Raw genomic sequence first — 19,685 nt, forward strand, 5'->3', positions numbered from 1 at the left:
GTAAACTTTGTATTGTCCACTTCCTTACAATTTGCATAATGATTCCAGGTAACCGATCCATTGCGGTTTTAAAACTTGTTTTTTCTTTTAGTGCTGGCCAACCAGTGATTTTGAACCTTTTTGTCAGATACCCAAAATATGCTCAAGCAATTAGCTTTGGGGGCCCGTTATTTACTTGCAAAATAGATTAAGTGATGCATTCTTCAATAGTAAAATGACTTCCACAAAATGCATTAATTTGTCTCTTTCCATTTTAAAAGGGGTTTACCTGCAATGGAGAAAGCAGTGTTGCAATGAATTTATTGTAGATAGTAACCCGGGTCCTGAGTGTCATTTTATTTCAGTCATTGTGGACCCACTAAAATAGTATGGGGTCCCAATATTGGTTATTTGGGGCTTAGAGGCACTGTATTAAATAATGGGTAACAACATACAGCCATGCAACTTATGTTAAACTCCAGCCACCAGGATATTTAATCAAGAACCCGACTTGAAATTATGGGAGTTGCAGTCCACCAGAAGTGGGAGGACATCAACACGTGTGAAAAATGGTAGACTATAGGTTATTAATGCTTCACACTTTATGCATATAAATCTTTTAGGCTACACTCATGAGTCCTGTTAGTCAACGTTTGTAGATGAGTTAGCCCTTGTTTTCGTTTAGAATAGAAAATCCATTATGCCAATTCTTTGCATATGTATTTCTAAATTGAAATGTCAGTACCAAAAAGTACATGTGTTTCAGTTCAGGATCTTCTTGAACGTAATATTATTTTTACCCACAATATTTTTGGGTTTGATGCAGTAACAATGATGATTGTTGGGATATGCCATTGTTCAGGTGCAGCAAATAGGTTACTGTGTTTAAAACAGCTAACCTTTTCTGTCTCCTTTTTATAAATGTGTAAACATTCTGCTAATGCCAAAAACTGTATGGAAGGAAATATTGCCAAAGCCAGAATGTAGAAATAAAATATTTTACACTCATGTGTGAAGTTGGCTGTTGTATTATCAAAGAACATTTTATATCAATTTTGTTTTCCATTGTGTCATTAATTGATCATTTCAAGCACAATAACCACTATGGCAAACCATAGTGATTATAGTATCAGGACTGCCATGAGTGCCCCAGAGTAATTAATCAAACCATTTTAGAATAATTTAACAACTAAATTGGGTTATGCCTGGTGGTATGGCTGCAGCCATGTTTCTCCCTGCCGAAGAATCTTGTTTGTCCTCTCAGTTAATGAACATGATCCTCAGTTAGCCTTGCTTAGTTCAATGAACACCTTTTGCTTCTCAAACATTATGACATCTTTAATCTCCTGGAATTGGAAACCCCTAATGGACTGTAGTGGTTATGGCACTTTGATTGTTCCTTTAAAATATTTAACAAACTTTATTTCAGCAAATACCTATTCAAATATCCTATACAATAAATTACTTAAGTAAATCAGACCATATACCTGGCAGGGGTCTATTTGAGATAGAACCCAACAACAGTAGGAAGGCCATGATAAGTTTAACTTCTGTTAAAGGAATTCCAAACAAATGTGGAGATTAATGAGAAATATGTTTTTAATACGTTGCCATCACACTCACTGGGCTCCGTATGTTATATATGGCTTTATGGAGCGGTCACTAAAGAGTAACATACAGCTATTGTGTGTATTATACAGTTACATAATTCTATTTAGGATGAAAAAGACAGAATAGACATGAAAGACCAACATTCCAAGTAAAAGAGTAAAAAAATGTGTATTCCTGACACTATAGGTGTAAAACACAACGTGAAAAAGTTTTGTTAACTTTTTTCCAGCACCACATGGGTCTTCTTGCAGCTGGCCCCGCTCATGCTCATTGATCTAAGCCAAACAAATGCTTTCCCACAGGAAAACATTTAGAGGCTAATGCGCATGTGCGCATTATGAAAAACGTACAGCGCCTCCATGCTGAACGTCAGTGCTGCAGGTGGTGCTGCACTTCCAAAGGAAGCACCTCTAGTGGCTGTCTGAGTGACTGTGAGATATTACTAGGCAGCAATGTAAACACTGCCTTTTCTACTGAAGTTCAATTAATTTTTATTGATAAAGTGCAATATATTTTTAAAATGCAGTAAAGTTTGCTAAGAAAAGAGCAAACAAATTGACAAAAATATGTGATGCACACTTTTTACCTAATTGGTAAAATTTGCAGAAATTCAGAGTAATTACATAAAAAAAAACCTGAAAAACACTCACAAAAAGGGAGCAGTTAAGTACTGTTCAAATTTATAGACTACAAAGAAAACAACTCCTTAAATGCACTTCAGAGCAGCAGAGGCAAGATGTGGTGCACTAAATCCACAGGATGGAAATTATTCTGTATTTGAAGTAACGCATTAAAACCAGGACAGCGAGTCAAAATGATGTATAATACTAAAAGATCTATTTTTACAAAGGGTATAAATACTCATTAAATAAATTACATACAATATTACAAAAAGGTCTATGAAACAATGTCTCACATGGATACTGTAATGCTCGGCTCTTTAAAAGGTCAACAAGACACTAAGAGCCTTCATCAAGAACTTTATGGGCAAGTGGAGAACAACTCTAGAAGCCAATTTCAGGACAATTACACAGGTTCCCAGCTAAAATAATTACGTAGCCAAGATAAGTGATGGATATCATGAATTCCAAGACCTGTAAATTACTCAGGATAAATGGAAGATTTCACCTGAAGTCCAGTACACAGAGACTGTACAACAGCATGAAGGAAGGAGGTTTGGGACCTGATGAGTCTCAAGCACACAGTCCTGGATGAAGCACAGAGCATCGACAAGTACATCACAAAGATGGCTACAACTGCTAAGGGAATGCCTGAGACAACAACAGATAGAGGATGTCGGAAAGGAGGAGGTTCCATTGCAAGATCAATCTCTTCATGTTGTGTACACTCAGCAGATAGTGGATGTGACTCACATTAATCCTATAAGAGGCTGGAAAAAGCAGAACTGAAAGACCGCACTGAGGCACAAATCCTGGCAGCACAGGAACCGGCACTCATTATTAGAAGTGAATGTTTTCCACAGCAGACAAGACCCAAAGTGCAAACTGTGCAAAGAGGCCTCCGAGACAATCTAGCACATTGTAGCCGGGTGCAAGATGTTAGCAGGGACGATATAACCAAGTTGCTGGGATTGTGTACCGAAACATCTGCACAGAATATTGGCTGGACCTGCCTAAGTCTAGATGAAATATACCACTAATGTTAAACAATAGGGGGAAAAGATATAGCTCTAATTCTGGTGGGCAACAAACAAAAACGTGGGTACCCTAATAACCTGGAAATACTATAAAAGTAATAAGAAAAAGAGAAACAGATTGCGCCTAATACAGTAAGGGTAGTACTTGAAAATACCTTGCAAAATTAATATCACATCTAAAACAAATACCAAGAGTCCCCAAATCTATTGAGGTTGAGCAGCAGAGGGTCTTCGTAAGGTAGGTAAACCTGGCTAGTAATCCAATATTTTCACCAACTCAAATCAGTTCCATAATATGAAATAAAATATGAATGCAGGACAAAATGGAAAAAACATACCTAAACTATATATATATATATATATATATCTCTATTAATTAATTAATGATATGGCTTATAGTTTATAGATCTGTAGCTTCAAAAGAGCCCTGTGAGCAAAATAACCACTACACATCAGTATAGATGATGCTCCTATGAATTTATGGGTGTAGATGAATCTGGCCATGTAATGACCTTCTTCGTCATCCAACCCGTCCATTAGTGAAATTTAAAACTAACAAATTATGTACAACACAGTTTATAAAATAGGTGGAGATCAGTTGTTGTACAATATTTTTTTAAAATACAAACACTATTTTAACTGTGCCTCAGAATCTCTTTAATATGACAGATTAGAAACACTGTGTGGGTCGACAAGCTGCCCTGAAATAATGTCACAGGACTATAGTGCTGTCACAGTACCTGACCCTCCCACCACAGCTACATGCTTATATGTCAGGCTATACACCCTGCAGTATATGTTGCGCACATTGACAAGGCCCATAACATACTGCTAAATGCAATTTGATTTTAAAAAAATAATAGAAATTTAAATGGTAAACACCCAGACGTAGAATCAGAGGTGTAACTAGAAACCACAGGGACTGGGCATGAAAATTGCCCTGGGCCCCTCCCCCCATACATCTACCCCCCACCACCGCCCTGTTACATCTACCCTCACCCTCCCATACGTTGCCCCTCCACACATGCAGACACACATACATACAAACACACACACGCATACAAACACATACATACAGACAAACACAGAGACACACATATGCATACATACAAACACACACATAAATACAAACACACATACAGGCACACACACATCCACAAAATATTTGATTCAGTTCCCCGGGGTCCAGTGGGGGCTCAGCCTGATGGGAGTCCACTCTGACTCCCTCCTCCCGCGCGGCTTCCGATGTAAGCTGAGAGGAGTGACGGGGCAGTCACTTTCTCCCAGCTTTTGACGTCATCTCAGGGGACCCGGTCACGCTGTTAAAGCGCTGCAGAGCTGACCAGGACCCCCTGGAAATCCATAGCCATTGGGTGGCCCTGATAGCATGAGCCACCCGATGAACCCCTGAACACGCAGCTCCGGCGGTTGAACGCGCGGCTCCGGCGGTTACACCGCGCGGGCCAGGGCTGCAACACATGGCAAAAGGCACCCTGTCGCAGGGTAGAATACTTTGTTGATATGCTGAAATTACATTTTGCTTAGTAAATGATAGTTTGACATGCACAAAACCTCATGAACCCTGGCAACATGCTTATGCAATAGAATGGAAGGTATTAGAGGAGTGGTATGTGTAAAAGTCAGATAAAGGTGTTGATTGTAGCTTTTATTGAATAATGTGAGCTGAGTATAGTGAAATAATTTGTAAATTGTGAAACATTATTTTTAAAGGATTGAGGAAGTCATGGCGGTGAATTCCAGAAAGCGTGAGAATTTGATAAAGAGATGTGGAGAGTATTGGATCATGAGAAGAGTAGACATGTTGAGTAGAGAATTAATTTGTAGTAAAGGTAGAAATGTCGGAGACAAAACTGTGAGGGGCCTATCATGTTAGATATGGATATAAAAATGTAAATTAGGATTAATGAAGTACTTTATAAAAGCTCAAAAGATGAGCCACCATTTATTCTTCTTCACTTTAGATCTATTTTACGTCAACATGAGTGTTTGAGGAGAAAGCATAAGATATCTCCTAAACTTTGGTCTGTCGTCTCACCCTTTGTATAGTTTAATAATTCCCAGCGCGTTGAATTGCAAACACCCGGAATGTTTCATACCTTCCAACATTTCAAATGGACAATGAGGGACACTTTCGTTTTTGGGATATGAGTAGGGGTGTCCATGGGCGGGGCTGTCCTGGTAGGTTTTAGGTGACTTACTAAAAACAATTTATGCAGCTAAAATTTAATTTAGAACAAGAACATTGTATCTTATTTACACATGCCATTGAATGCATATATTCCTAAATACATTTCTTATAGTTTCAAGATAAATTACTGTAAGTATTATTGATGGGAAGCTCTATTATACACTCAGACACATCAACAATATGGAGCTCATAGAACAGAAAGACATTAGAATAAAAAAGTCGAAACAAGGGATTTTGGTCCAAAATATTGACTGTCAGCCCTAAAGGCACTTTGGAGGTATGATGCTCTACCTGGCAGGGATCTTCAGTACACTGAATTCTTGGGAATTCACCAAGGAATTCCTTAATCTAGTACAAATAAAGATGATCAGAGTCTCTTTTCAGCTCAGCCTTTTTTGGCCATTTTAAATGTGCAGTTTCTTGACAAATTACTGACAATTCCTGCTTCCAACACATGAAATTTAAGCTGACTGTACACTTGCGGTTAATATATCCTATCCTTAGACAGGTGTCATTATAATGATATAATCAACGTTATTCACTTCACCTGTCAGTTATTTTAATGTGTGTATACGGACATAAAGACACATTGCTAGGCATACACAAACAGTTACATACATGCCAAACACCCAACACATTGAATGAAATACTATATGTTACATGTATATGCTCTCATAAGCCACCCTTCTTCTTGTCTACCTTCTCTGTACAGGATATTCACTTCAATGAGGTCTAGTATGAGCATTCTGGAACAATTTGCTATCTCTATTACAGCTGCAGCATGATTCTGTTTGAGACGGGAGAAGGTGATGAGATGTCACTTTCTCCCGGGTAAGAGTGCAAAGTGAGCCATCAATTTGTACTGGTAAGGAAAAAAACAGGCAGCAGATATTCAATGCGATTTGACTAGGATACCAGACAGCACAGCGTTACACTGTCCAGGCCAGTTTGAATACCTTACCAGATTATTGTCATTGTCTATACCCCCAGGTGGTGGAAAAAACAAATTCAAGAAAAAACTATTTCTCTCAAATTTTAGATGACTAAGAGTTACAGGTTACTGTAACACATCAACTATATTCATTTTATTGATCTGGGAAGTGCAGAAATCTAACTTAATCCAACCAAGTGTTGAACCTGTGGCCCTAAGGTTTGAAGAGATTAAATTAAGCACATTGATGCCATTAGCAATTTTTATGTGCACAATTTTTCTGTATTATTGAGGCTATTCACGAAAGTCCAAATGGCCTAGCACAGAACAGGGCAAAATCATTTGTTAAAATAAAAAGGTAATTGAAAATGTAATAAACAATAAACCTGTAGGGGGGAGGGAGGATGGGGGGGCTGCGTCACATACAGATGAGCGACTAAACCACTAAATATGAATTATAAAACAACATAGGTATGTGAGCGCTCCAAATAACAACTTATATAACCACTTAAAAACTGCACTCCAGAACGGCAACCACTGATCAGATATAACTATAGATCTGATGTAACAATTAAATCCATCAAATGTGAAATATCCAGTACATTGTTTATGATACATGTAAAAGCTCTAAAATCCAATGGTATCGATACAGTATTAATAAATGTATCACACAAACAGTAATAATGTTGTCCAGAATAAAGTCACGAACAACAGTGTGGGGCCCCCTACACAGATGGAAAAATATAGCAACTGGAACTGGAAGTGTGCACACATAAAAAAGTTAAAAATATATAATAAACGTATCGCAGATCAGGGTATGAAGGGTGCCTCAGCTATGCCTCAGCTATGCCCAAATACATCCACTATTCCAGGGGGGAGGGAGCTAGTAATCCCGCCAGACAACCAGGTCTAAGCTAAGGGTGCTGCTGTGGAGAATATCCCTGAGCTAGAAAAACTCTGGGGGTAAGCCAGAGCAACTTACCCTGTCCGCCCGACCTTCGTGTGAGGTTAGAGGAGCACACCAACTCCCCGCCACCACATGGTGTGTGAGCAGATCCGATCACAGCAGTTGCCGAGAATCACTTGTAAATGACACCGAGCTGGAGATACAATGAAAACGGAAAGCAGATCGTCTACGTGTTTCGTCCCCTTTGGAGGACTTTATCAAGACTGAGATCTGCTGTCCATAATATGGGTATATATACCCTCCGTAAAATAAAATCAAAAGTGGCAATGATACAATCTATTAAGGATGATTTAAGGCAAATAGCCTGACAAGTGTATTTGTAATGAAGGAAAAAATTTATAAAACATGCAAAATACAAATGCAGAATACAATAGATAATAAATAATAATAAAAAAAAAACATAATAAATGTTACTCAATCATTAATTAAAGGGACATAATAGTGTCAGGAAAACGGCTTGGTTTTCCTGACACTATAGTACCCTGAGGGGTTAAAACGCCTTTAGCTACTCACCCTTTTCGCCCGCCGGGCTCCCTTACCTCTCCTCCCCCGCCGACGTCAGCATCCTTGTCCGCGCACATTCAAAGTGTCCGTAGGAAAGCATTTTTTAATGCTTTCCTATGGACGCTCTGCATGATTGAGGCATAACATGCCTCAATCATTGCCGATGTGCCTCTAGTGGCTGTCCGGAAGACAACCACTAGAGGCTGGCTTAACCCCAAATGTAAACATAGCAGTTTCTCAGAAACTGCTATGTTTACATCAGGCACGGTTAACCCTAGCGGGACCTGACACCCAGACCACTTCGTTGAGCTGAAGTGGTCTGGGTGACTATAGTGTCCCTTTAACTAAAAGGATTAAATACAATTGATACCAAAAAATAAAATAAACATAGGAATGCACGAGGATAAACAACAACAATCAAACCAGTGGTGATAACCTCATCTATTAAGAAATATTAAGAGGTATAAAACCAACACATGTAAAATAAAAATCGTAAATACCCCAAAGAGCAAATCCAACTCATCGGTAATATATATTCACAATGAATTTTTGATAATAATTATAAAGATAAGAAAGAATTTTTCTGAATCATAATTCCTGCAGAGCATAGCGCCCATATAGTAGAATTTCCTCTGTTTGGCCACTCAAAAAATATATAAATTTTTTGCATAGTAAAAGGATTTTTTGTGTGGAACAAACAACTATTTTAGAAACTCATAGCCCTCAATGGACCAGATACATAAAGATGCAAGAATAAAACCTATGTTATATATACATACTGTTAATAATGAGAATATAAATCCCTATCCTTATGATCAATACATTTATATATAGAAAATTAATTGATGGTGCATATAATGCATCAAACCTCAATTCTTTGTATGTCTTGGAATAAATAAGAAAAAGAACCAAGGAGAGGTCACATAGAAGTCATCAGAGCATGAACTAAACTAAATATGCTACGTACGTATACATCCCTGTTCTGAACAACCCCTCGCAAGATTGTCAGGAATATTTATCACAGGGGAAAATGCCCTAGCGATCACACACAGATAAGCACATACACCACCTACATTTGCTCCCCACCTCGGAACTATATCTTCCTGGTACTCAGAGAGAACGCTAAATGAATCCCAAAGTACAGTATGCTCCAAAGCAGGGGGATGAGCATTCCATAACAAAAGGAAATCCTATTGTAAATAAAAAGTGGGGGATTCAACAAGAACTCAATATAATAGTGTAGATAAATATGGATGTAAGCAATATGCTCCAATTCCTCATTTAACGCATAAGGGTTCAGTGTGTTGAGTCAGAAAATCCACCTGGTTTCAGCTGTAATAAGGGCTAGTTTTCTATTATTCATCTTCTCTGGGATATGTTCAATGCCCATCACTGATATGTGTGCAGGGTTGCTCTCATGAACCATTTGGTGTCTGGCAACCGGGGATTTCCTATCCTGGTTAACAATCGCTAATCTGTGCTCCCTAAATCTGGTTTTCATATGGTGGCATATGAACTGACATGTTAAGCATCGTGTTGAGCCACATTTAAAATTCCCAAATCCAAGGGACACCGATGTGCTGTGAGATTCTATTGGGGTGAGTTTGGAGGGAGCCAACAGATTCTTCAGATTTTTGTTTTTCCTGAAAGTCACCCGAGGTGGTCCAGCGATGCTAAAATTCAGCCAGGGATCCAATAACAAAATCGACCAATGTTTGTGAAGAATAGAAATAATCTGATCAAAAGCCCTATTGAATATGGTAGTAAATATGGGACCTTTATTCTGGGTAACATCCCTGGTACTAATGTTGAATTTGTTCCGAGACTCTTTTCTTCTTCTTGGGGTTTGATTTTCCTATAAGGATATAATCTCCATATGTTTGACCGATGAAGGAGGTGGTATAGCCAGAGTATCCTTCTTAGTTAGGGAATCAATAAGAGAACTTCTCGCCTTCTGGTATGCCCGACAGATTATGTCCGGGTCATAATCTTTGTCCAGGAAACGTTGACACGGTGGGATCACGCATTGCTAGAAAAATATTTAGAACAGAAACTCAGTTCTAAATATTTGATAGGTTTGACAAGAGACCATTCTTCTCTGACCACACAGAATTAGAGAATGAATGCTTAGAAGCCTTAGATAAGTGCTCCTTGATACTTATGCAAATTCTTGTCAAATACAGACAGTACAGGTTAAAGAGGACGGAAACAGAAATTTAGTTGATTCACTCTAAGATTAACGCTATTGAAAACTCTGACCTTGTATCTGAACTAGTCAATACTGTTAATAACAGGATAATTAAATTTGAAAAGGAGATAGTCACCAAAAAGAACTCAAAATTCCTTAGAGATAAAAAGATTATGAGGGTGGCCTCATTAGGAATTGGCTGAGAAAAGCCTTAAGGAAGAACAGGGACACATCTACCTCAATACCTGGGAATGAACCCGAGTCTCGTAATTCCCACTACACCCACCGGTTCAACGGAAAAAGGAATATGAACTCTGGGAACTCCCCACACGGGTCCCACATTATTGCCCGACATGGTTATAATACTCATGCAGAGGCAGCCAGATCTAAGCCATATAATTACACCAATCAGAATTATTCTCCAAGAAGTACCTACAATCAAGACGAGAGGGGTGCTCGTCATACCCCGAAGAATTTGAATCGAGATATATCGAGGAGACGGGATAATCCCAATTATATCCCCCTCCCTCGGTTGAGAGACCCTTTCATCAAAAAGCAGGCTGATGATTCAGGTGTGAACACAATCCCCATTGAGTTGGGAGCACGCCCCAAGCTACCACGGTCGCATAAGTTGGATGGATCCAACGATGTTAATTTTTTAGAGGAGGGTCCATCATGTATCCTGTTACGGTATAACCCGGTGTAGTAAAGGTTAATACCGTTAATACCGTTCGAAGGGAGAAGCAACTCACAAACACTCGAATCCACCGAACTGGAAACATATGAAATCCTTTTCTCCTAGAACAGGTAAACGAATAATCCACAGTAGCAATTCCCCCCAAGTACGAGACAAGGCTCCGTATTGAGGGTAAAACAGGAATCTGTTTTTTATGCAGGTCTCCCATCTGGTGGACACTCTCCGAGGGGACCAGATGGAAGACTGGGACAAAAGTGATACAGTAGCCAATGAGCACACTTTGGCTATAAACACTCCCCTTTACACCAGGTAGACCCTCCTCTCTATCCTGGGGATAATTGGGAAGTAATCCAATTATCTCCCAGGATAGAGGCAAAACGCCATTTTACATGGGATAATAAAAATACATAATAGGAAAACTACCGAATGGATTATATGCAATTAACGTATCCCCAGATAGCTTAGATCTGAGCGCACATTATTACCGAATGGCGCTCAGATCCTATACCCACAGTTCAATCGCCATGGAGCCAAAGTCTTTCACATTGTCTTTCAGTATATGAAGGGGCTCCGTGGAGAAAGTGCCGAACGGACGGGCGTTCATATGTTGGAAGTCAGAAGAAGGGAGGAAATAGTATCCGTTTTTAGTTCCATTAACTCATCGACGAATACCGCTGATCATTCGTATAGTCAAGATGGCCACCGCCTCGTGGTCGGCATACGAACGACGACCACCCGGTCTGCGCTTGATAATTAGGAAGTGTCTGCGGTTAACCTCAACGTTCTGATGGGGCCAAGACATCAACAAGTAGCACACTTCCTTGCTGGGTGGCCGGTCTTTCGGTAGTTTGTTCGGTAGTAACAAGGAAATAACAGGGGGACCGTACGGACAGGGAAATAGCTTAACAAACAGACAAATGGACGGAAAATTAAAGTAATCCATAGACAGATGGTTCTGTCACATACCCCCAAGACTTTTCCGCTATTTTCCAAAATGGAGGGCAGGAAAATAGATGCACCCATAGAGGAACTAGGGGAAAGGGACACAAATCCCAACAAAATGAGGTGCCTCTCATAGTAGGAATCTTTAATTTGTCTACCCATATATTGAGAGCCCCAGAAATTTCCTTGCTTAATAAGGGCCTTAGTTTTGTCCCCTCCAGGAACCCTAATATTTTAGATTTATTTAGGGATCTCAACCAATTTATTAGGAAACTGACACTCACTAAGTCCTTCAATATTAAGGAGGCGAACAGCGTCAATGTATGTCCTGGATTTTTGAATGACCCACAGGATAGAATCTGATATGTCTCCTCAATGAACAAACAGAGCCCCTGATCGAAATTGATGCAATGTAACCACAGGCCTCAAGACACCCTCTACTTACTATCCTGTAGCCGACAAAGGAGGGTTCATACCCATTTTCTATGAATTAGTGATGAAGGACTTTAGATCCCTAGTCTCCAGTTTAAATACCAAACATAACAATCGGAGTGTAGAATATAACCTTACTAATATGGAAATGGTAGCACTGAGAGACCTTAAAAAGGATCACAATATCATCATTAAGGGAGCGGGCAAGGGAGGGGAGATTGTCCTCCTCAATAGAGAGGACTACCTCAAAAAAGCATATCTGATCCTGGAAGATCAGAATTATTATAAAAACCTTATATTTAACCCCACAACTCAGTATACTAAGGATCTACAAGTCTGGGTGAATAAGATGTTTGATATAGGGGTCATTGATAAATCTGAAAAAGGTTTTCTTCTTTCTAGTGGAGGCAACATACCAATATTTTATTTCCTCCCTAGGATCCATAAATCCCTCACCAACCCACCGGGCAGACCCATTATTTCATCAATTGGCTCCCTTACAGCACCCTTGTCCAAATGGGTGGATATTCACCTTCAGAAAATTGTGATCAATTTGCCTTCCTACATCAAGGATATGGGGAATGTACTATCATTGATGCAGGATATCACCTGGCAGGATAATTATTGTTGATTGACCATTGATGTGGCAGCCCTCTATTCGAATATTGACCATGATCTGGGTCTAAAAAGCAATAAAACATTTTCTTTTGGAAGATCCCCTTCTCCCCCTAGGCCAAGGGGAGGCGATTTTGGAGAGTATAGTGTTTATCTTAACCCATAATTATTTTTGTTTCAATGGGCAAAACTACCTGCAGGTTAAAGGTACATCAATGGGGGCTAGTTTTGCCCCAGCATATGCAAATATCTTCATGGGTCTTTGGGAATCCATTAATGTTTTAAATAACTTGACATGGAGAGAACACCTTATATTTTACAAACGTTTCATTGACGATATCCTTTTTATTTGGAAAGGTGATCTTGATGATACTGAGAATTTTGTCCAATACCTTAATAACAACTAATCGGGATTATCCTTTACTAGCAACAAGAACAAAACTACGATCAAATTTTTAGATTTGATTCTATGTGGAAAACCTGGATATGTTCTTACAAAAACCTTGGCCAGTTCGTTAGATTACGCCGCAACTGTTCTGTCTTGGAGCATTTCAAAGAAGAGTCTTTGGACCTGTGTCAACATTTCCTGGACAAAGATTATGACCCGGACATAATCTGTCAGGCATACCAGAAGGCGAGAAACCTTAATAGAAATTCTCTTATTGATTCCCAAACTAAGAAGGATACTCTGGCTATACCACCTCCTTCATCGGTCAAACATATGGAGATTATATCCTTATTGAAAAATCAAACCCCAGAAGAAAAGAGTCTCGGAACAAATTCAACATTAGTACCAGGGATGTTACCCAGGATAAAGGACCATATTTACTACCATATTCAATAGGGCTTTCGATCAGATAGTTTCTATTCTTCACAAACACTGGCCGATTTTGTTATTGGATCCCTGGCTGAAATTTAGCATCGCTGGATCACCTCGGGTGACTTTCAGGAAAAACAAAAATCTGAAGAATCTGTTGGCTCCCTCCAAACTCACCCCAATAGAATCTCACAGCACATCGGTGTCCCTTTGAGTTGGGAATTTTAAATGTGGCTCAACACGATGCTTAACATGTCAGTTCATATGCCACGGTAAATCTGATTTCCATTCATCTTCTAATAACGAGATTTATAGCGTATTCACAAGGATCACTTGTAACACTTCATATGTGGTCTATGTGCTTACGTATTCATGTGGACTTTTATATGTAGGCCAGACCTCTAAATAATTGAAAACCAGATTTAGGGAGCACAGATTAGCGATTGTTAACCAGGGTAGGAAATCCCCGGTGGCCAGATACTTCCAAATGGTTCATGAGAGCAACCCTGCACACATATCAGTGATGGGCATTGAACATATCCCAGAGAAGATGAATAATAGAAAACTAGCCCTTATTACAGCTGAAACCAGGTGGATTTTCCGACTCAACACATTGAACCCTTATGGGTTAAATGAGGAATTGGAGCATATTGCTTAAATCCATATTTATCTACACTATTATATTGAGTTCTTGTTGAATCCCCCACTTTTTACAAATAGGATTGTCCTTTGTCATGGAATGCTCATCCTCCTGCTTTGGAGCATACTGTACTTTGGGATGTATACGTACGTAACATATTTAGTTTCGTTCATGCTCTAATGACATCTATGTGACCTCTCCCTGGTTCTTTTTCTTATTTATTCCAAGACATACAAAGAATTGAGGTTTGATGCATTAGATGTACCATCAATTAATTTTATATATATAAATTTATTGATCATAAGGATAGGGATTTATATTCTCATTATTAACAGTATGTATATATAACATCAGTTTTATTCTTGCATCTTTATGTATCTGGTCCACTGAGGGCTATGAGTTTCTAAAATAGTTGTTTGTCCCACACAAAAAATCCTTTTACTATCCCAAAAATTTATATATTTTTTGAGTGTCCAAACAGAGGAAATTATACCACATGGGCGCTATGCTCCACAGGAATTATGATTCAGAAAAAATCTTTCTTATCTATATAATTATTATCAAAAATTCATTGTGGATATATATATTACCGATGATTTGGATTTGCTCTTTGGGGTATTTACAATTTTTATTTTACATGTGTTGGTTTTATACCTCTTAATAATATTTCTCAATAGATGAGGTTATCACCACTGGTTTGATTGTTGTTGTTTATCCTCGTGTATTCCTATGTTTATTTTATTTTTTGGTATCAATTGTATTTAATCCTTTTAGTTAATTAATGATTGAGTAACATTTATTATGCTTGGGGTTTTTTATTATTTATTATCTATTTTATTCTGTATTTGTATTTTATTTTTTCCTTCATTACAAATACACTTGTTAGGCTATTTGCCCTACGTTAAATCATCCTTAATAGATTGTATCATTGCCACTTTTGATTTTATTTTACAGAGGGTATATATACCCATATTATGGACAGCAGATCTCAGATGCTCACGGTGCCTAGAGAGATATCAGATATGCCTCACTGATGATGCCTAACAAAGCTGAAACGATCGTCTGGGGTTGCTGTATCTCTCGTGCAGAGAGAACTTGCTGGCATTTCGGATCTGGACTGCCTGTATGGGTGGGACCAGTCTGATTTGCTTCAGATATGTTCTCTCTGTAATGGCACAAGATGAGCTAAAACCAGCTTGAGTTCTGAGCGGGGACCCACCGAAGGGCAGGCTATTTCAGCTGCTGTCCGTTCTCAGAATACTCTTGCGACCCGTTTTTTCTCTCCATAAGTTTAAAGGGTAATCCAGATGTGGACCCCTTGCTCACGGTGCCTAGAGAGATATCAGATATGCCTCACGGATGATGCCTAACAAGGCTGAAACGATCGTCTGGGGTTGCTGTATCTCTCGTGCAGAGAGAACTTGCTGGCATTTCGGATCTGGACTGCCTGTATGGGTGGGACCAGTCTGATATGCTTCAGATATGTTCTCTCTGTAATGGCACAAGATGAGCTAAAACCAGCTTGAGTTCTGAGCGGGGACCCACCGAAGGGCAGGCTATTTCAGCTGCTGTCCGTTCTCAGAATACTCTTGCGACCCGTTTTTTCTCTCCATAAGTTTAAAGGGTAATCCAGACGTGGACCCCTTGCTCACGGTGCCTAGAGAGATATCAGATATGCCTCACTGATGATGCCTAACAAGGCTGAAACGATCGTCTGGGGTTGCTGTATCTCTCGTGCAGAGAGATCTTGCTGGCATTTCGGATCTGGACTGCCTGTATGGGTGGGACCAGTCTGATATGCTTCAGATATGTTCTCTCTGTAATGGCACAAGATGAGCTAAAACCAGCTTGAGTTCTGAGCGGGGACCCACCGAAGGGCAGGCTATTTCAGCTGCTGTCCGTTCTCAGAATACTCTTGCGACCTGTTTTTTCTCTCCATAAGTTTAAAGGGTAATCCAGACGTGGACCCCTTGCTCACGGTGCCTAGAGAGATATCAGATATGCCTCACTGATGATGCCTAACAAGGCTGAAACGATCGTCTGGGGTTGCTGTATCTCTCGTGCAGAGAGAACTTGCTGGCATTTCGGATCTGGACTGCCTGTATGGGTGGGACCAGTCTGATATGCTTCAGATATGTTCTCTCTGTAATGGCACAAGATGAGCTAAAACCAGCTTGAGTTCTGAGCGGGGACCCACCGAAGGGCAGGCTATTTCAGCTGCTGTCCGTTCTCAGAATACTCTTGCGACCCGTTTTTTCTCTCCATAAGTTTAAAGGGTAATCCAGACGTGGACCCCTTGCTCACGGTGCCTAGAGAGATATCAGATATGCCTCACTGATGATGCCTAACAAGGCTGAAACGATCGTCTGGGGTTGCTGTATCTCTCGTGCAGAGAGAACTTGCTGGCATTTCGGATCTGGACTGCCTGTATGGGTGGGACCAGTCTGATATGCTTCAGATATGTTCTCTCTGTAATGGCACAAGATGAGCTAAAACCAGCTTGAGTTCTGAGCGGGGACCCACCGAAGGGCAGGCTATTTCAGCTGCTGTCCGTTCTCAGAATACTCTTGCGACCTGTTTTTTCTCTCCATAAGTTTAAAGGGTAATCCAGACGTGGACCCCTTGCTCACGGTGCCTAGAGAGATATCAGATATGCCTCACTGATGATGCCTAACAAGGCTGAAACGATCGTCTGGGGTTGCTGTATCTCTCGTGCAGAGAGAACTTGCTGGCATTTCGGATCTGGACTGCCTGTATGGGTGGGACCAGTCTGATATGCTTCAGATATGTTCTCTCTGTAATGGCACAAGATGAGCTAAAACCAGCTTGAGTTCTGAGCGGGGACCCACCGAAGGGCAGGCTATTTCAGCTGCTGTCCGTTCTCAGAATACTCTTGCGACCCGTTTTTTCTCTCCATAAGTTTAAAGGGTAATCCAGACGTGGACCCCTTGCTCACGGTGCCTAGAGAGATATCAGATATGCCTCACTGATGATGCCTAACAAGGCTGAAACGATCGTCTGGGGTTGCTGTATCTCTCGTGCAGAGAGAACTTGCTGGCATTTCGGATCTGGACTGCCTGTATGGGTGGGACCAGTCTGATATGCTTCAGATATGTTCTCTCTGTAATGGCACAAGATGAGCTAAAACCAGCTTGAGTTCTGAGCGGGGACCCACCGAAGGGCAGGCTATTTCAGCTGCTGTCCGTTCTCAGAATACTCTTGCGACCCGTTTTTTTCTCTCCATCAATTGTATTTAATCCTTTTAGTTAATTAATGATTGAGTAACATTTATTATGCTTGGGGTTTTTTATTATTTATGATCTATTTTATTCTGTATTTGTATTTTATTTTTTCCTTCATTACAAATACACTTGTTAGGCTATTTGCCCTACGTTAAATCATCCTTAATAGATTGTATCATTGCCACTTTTGATTTTATTTTACAGAGGGTATATATACCCATATTATGGACAGCAGATCTCAGTCTTGATAAAGTCCTCCATAGGGGACGAAACACGTAGACAATCTGCTTTCCATTTTCATTGTATCTCCAGCTCGGTTTCATTTACGGTCTGGGAGTGATTCTCGGCAACTGCTGTGATCGGATCTGCTCACACACCATGTCGTGGCGGGGAGTTGGCGTGCTCCTCTAACCTCACACGAAGGTCGGGCGGACAGGGTAAGTTGCTCTGGCTTACCCCCAGAGTTTTTCTAGCTCGGGGATATTCTCCACAGCAGCACCCTTAGCTTAGACCTGGTTGTCTGGCGGGATTACGAGCTCCCTCCCCCCCGGAATAGTGGTTGTATTTGGGCATAGCTGAGGCACCCTTCATATCCTGATATGCAATACGTTTATTATATATTTTTAACTTTTTTATGTGTGCACACTTCCAGTTCCAGTTGCTATATTTTTCCATCTGTGTAGGGGGCCCCACACTGTTGTTCGTGACTTTATTCTGGACAACATTATTACTGTTTTTGTGATACATTTATTAATACTGTATCGATACCATTGGATTTTAGAGCTTTTACATGTCTCATAAATAATGTACTGGATAGTTCACATTTGATGGATTTAATTGTTACATCAGTCTAGATGATCCCAGAGTGATTAGTCGGATCTATAGTTATTTCTGATCAGTGGTTGCCATTCTAGAGTGCAGTTTTTAAGTGGTTATGAGTTGTTATTTGGAGCGCTTACATACCTATGTTGTTTCAAAATAATTTGTTGCTGTATAGGCCATACAGACTGCAAACCTCAGACATTGTTGAGAGTATTGAACAATGCATCACCAGTGATGCAGGTTGCAGCAAATATGATGCATGCAGACTCAGACTGGCCATAGGGCATTCCAGGTTAATCCTGGGGAGGGAAAGTGCATAGTGGGTCCGTCTCCATTCTGAAAATATCCGAGGATGAATTCTACCTGTTGTGTTGTGGTGGCCACTGGGTTTTATCCCAAGCCAGTTGCAATTTCTTCTTCCATCCTCCGCCTAATTGCTTCCATTCAATGCAGTAGCTGTAATTTGTAAGTGACTGCAGCTCTGCTACTTATAAACCCCCGATGAACTGCGACAACCCATGAAGGATGCTGTGGCCAGTAAGACAACTTAAAAGCCATCCCTAGACCACAAAGGCAGGGTTAGATGCTGCCAGCAGAAAAGTAAAGTGATATTGGCAGAGAGCACATTATTAGGGAACGCGGGGTAAAATGATCACTGAGTAAGTAGTGAGATTTAACTAAAAAGTGAGAAATGGTGGCAAAGGGAGTGGGTAAAATGCCATTGGTGGAGGAAAAAAAATAGTATGATGAAATGAGGTGCATGAAGGACGGAAAAATGACATGGAGTAATAGCATATACTGCTTAAAGTTGATTGTTTTTTTCCTTTATTAACTGTGTTTATTGTTAGTCTGAAGGCTACTGCAGAAAATCTTACTATGTAAGTAATGGAAGGGATACCATGAGGTTTAGGACTACAAGGTTCACTACAGGAAGTAGATTTAGAGAGCATGTTTAAATTTTAAGATTTATGACACTTGGAATTACAGTTAGCTTTAGAATAATGTCTGAATTAAATTTTTGTATAATAAACTGATTGTAGAATAAGTTTAGAGGTAAGGCTGAATTAATCCTTCCTTAACCCTAATTTTACCCTTATCTAAACTCTACATTTCCTAACTCCCTGAATCATACCTCCTAATTATAAACCTCACTGTAACCCTAACTTTACTTAACTTGAAGGACCTTGAGCAACCCCATTCAGCCAGTGTGTGAATTCCTAGGTCAGAGGTCAGAGAAGAACCCTATTGATTATCAATAGAGATGTCCTGAAAAGTTCGCCGGGAACTATTCGCCGGCGAACATAGCTTGTTCGCGGTCGCCGCGGCGGGCGAACATATGCGATGTTCAGTCCGCCCCCTATTCGTCATTATTGAGTAAACTTTGACCCTGTACCTCACAGTCAGCAGACACATTCCAGCCAATCAGCAGCAG

Source organism: Pelobates fuscus, chromosome 5 (assembly GCF_036172605.1).
Source record: "Pelobates fuscus isolate aPelFus1 chromosome 5, aPelFus1.pri, whole genome shotgun sequence".
In the NCBI taxonomy this organism is placed as follows: domain Eukaryota; kingdom Metazoa; phylum Chordata; class Amphibia; order Anura; family Pelobatidae; genus Pelobates; species Pelobates fuscus.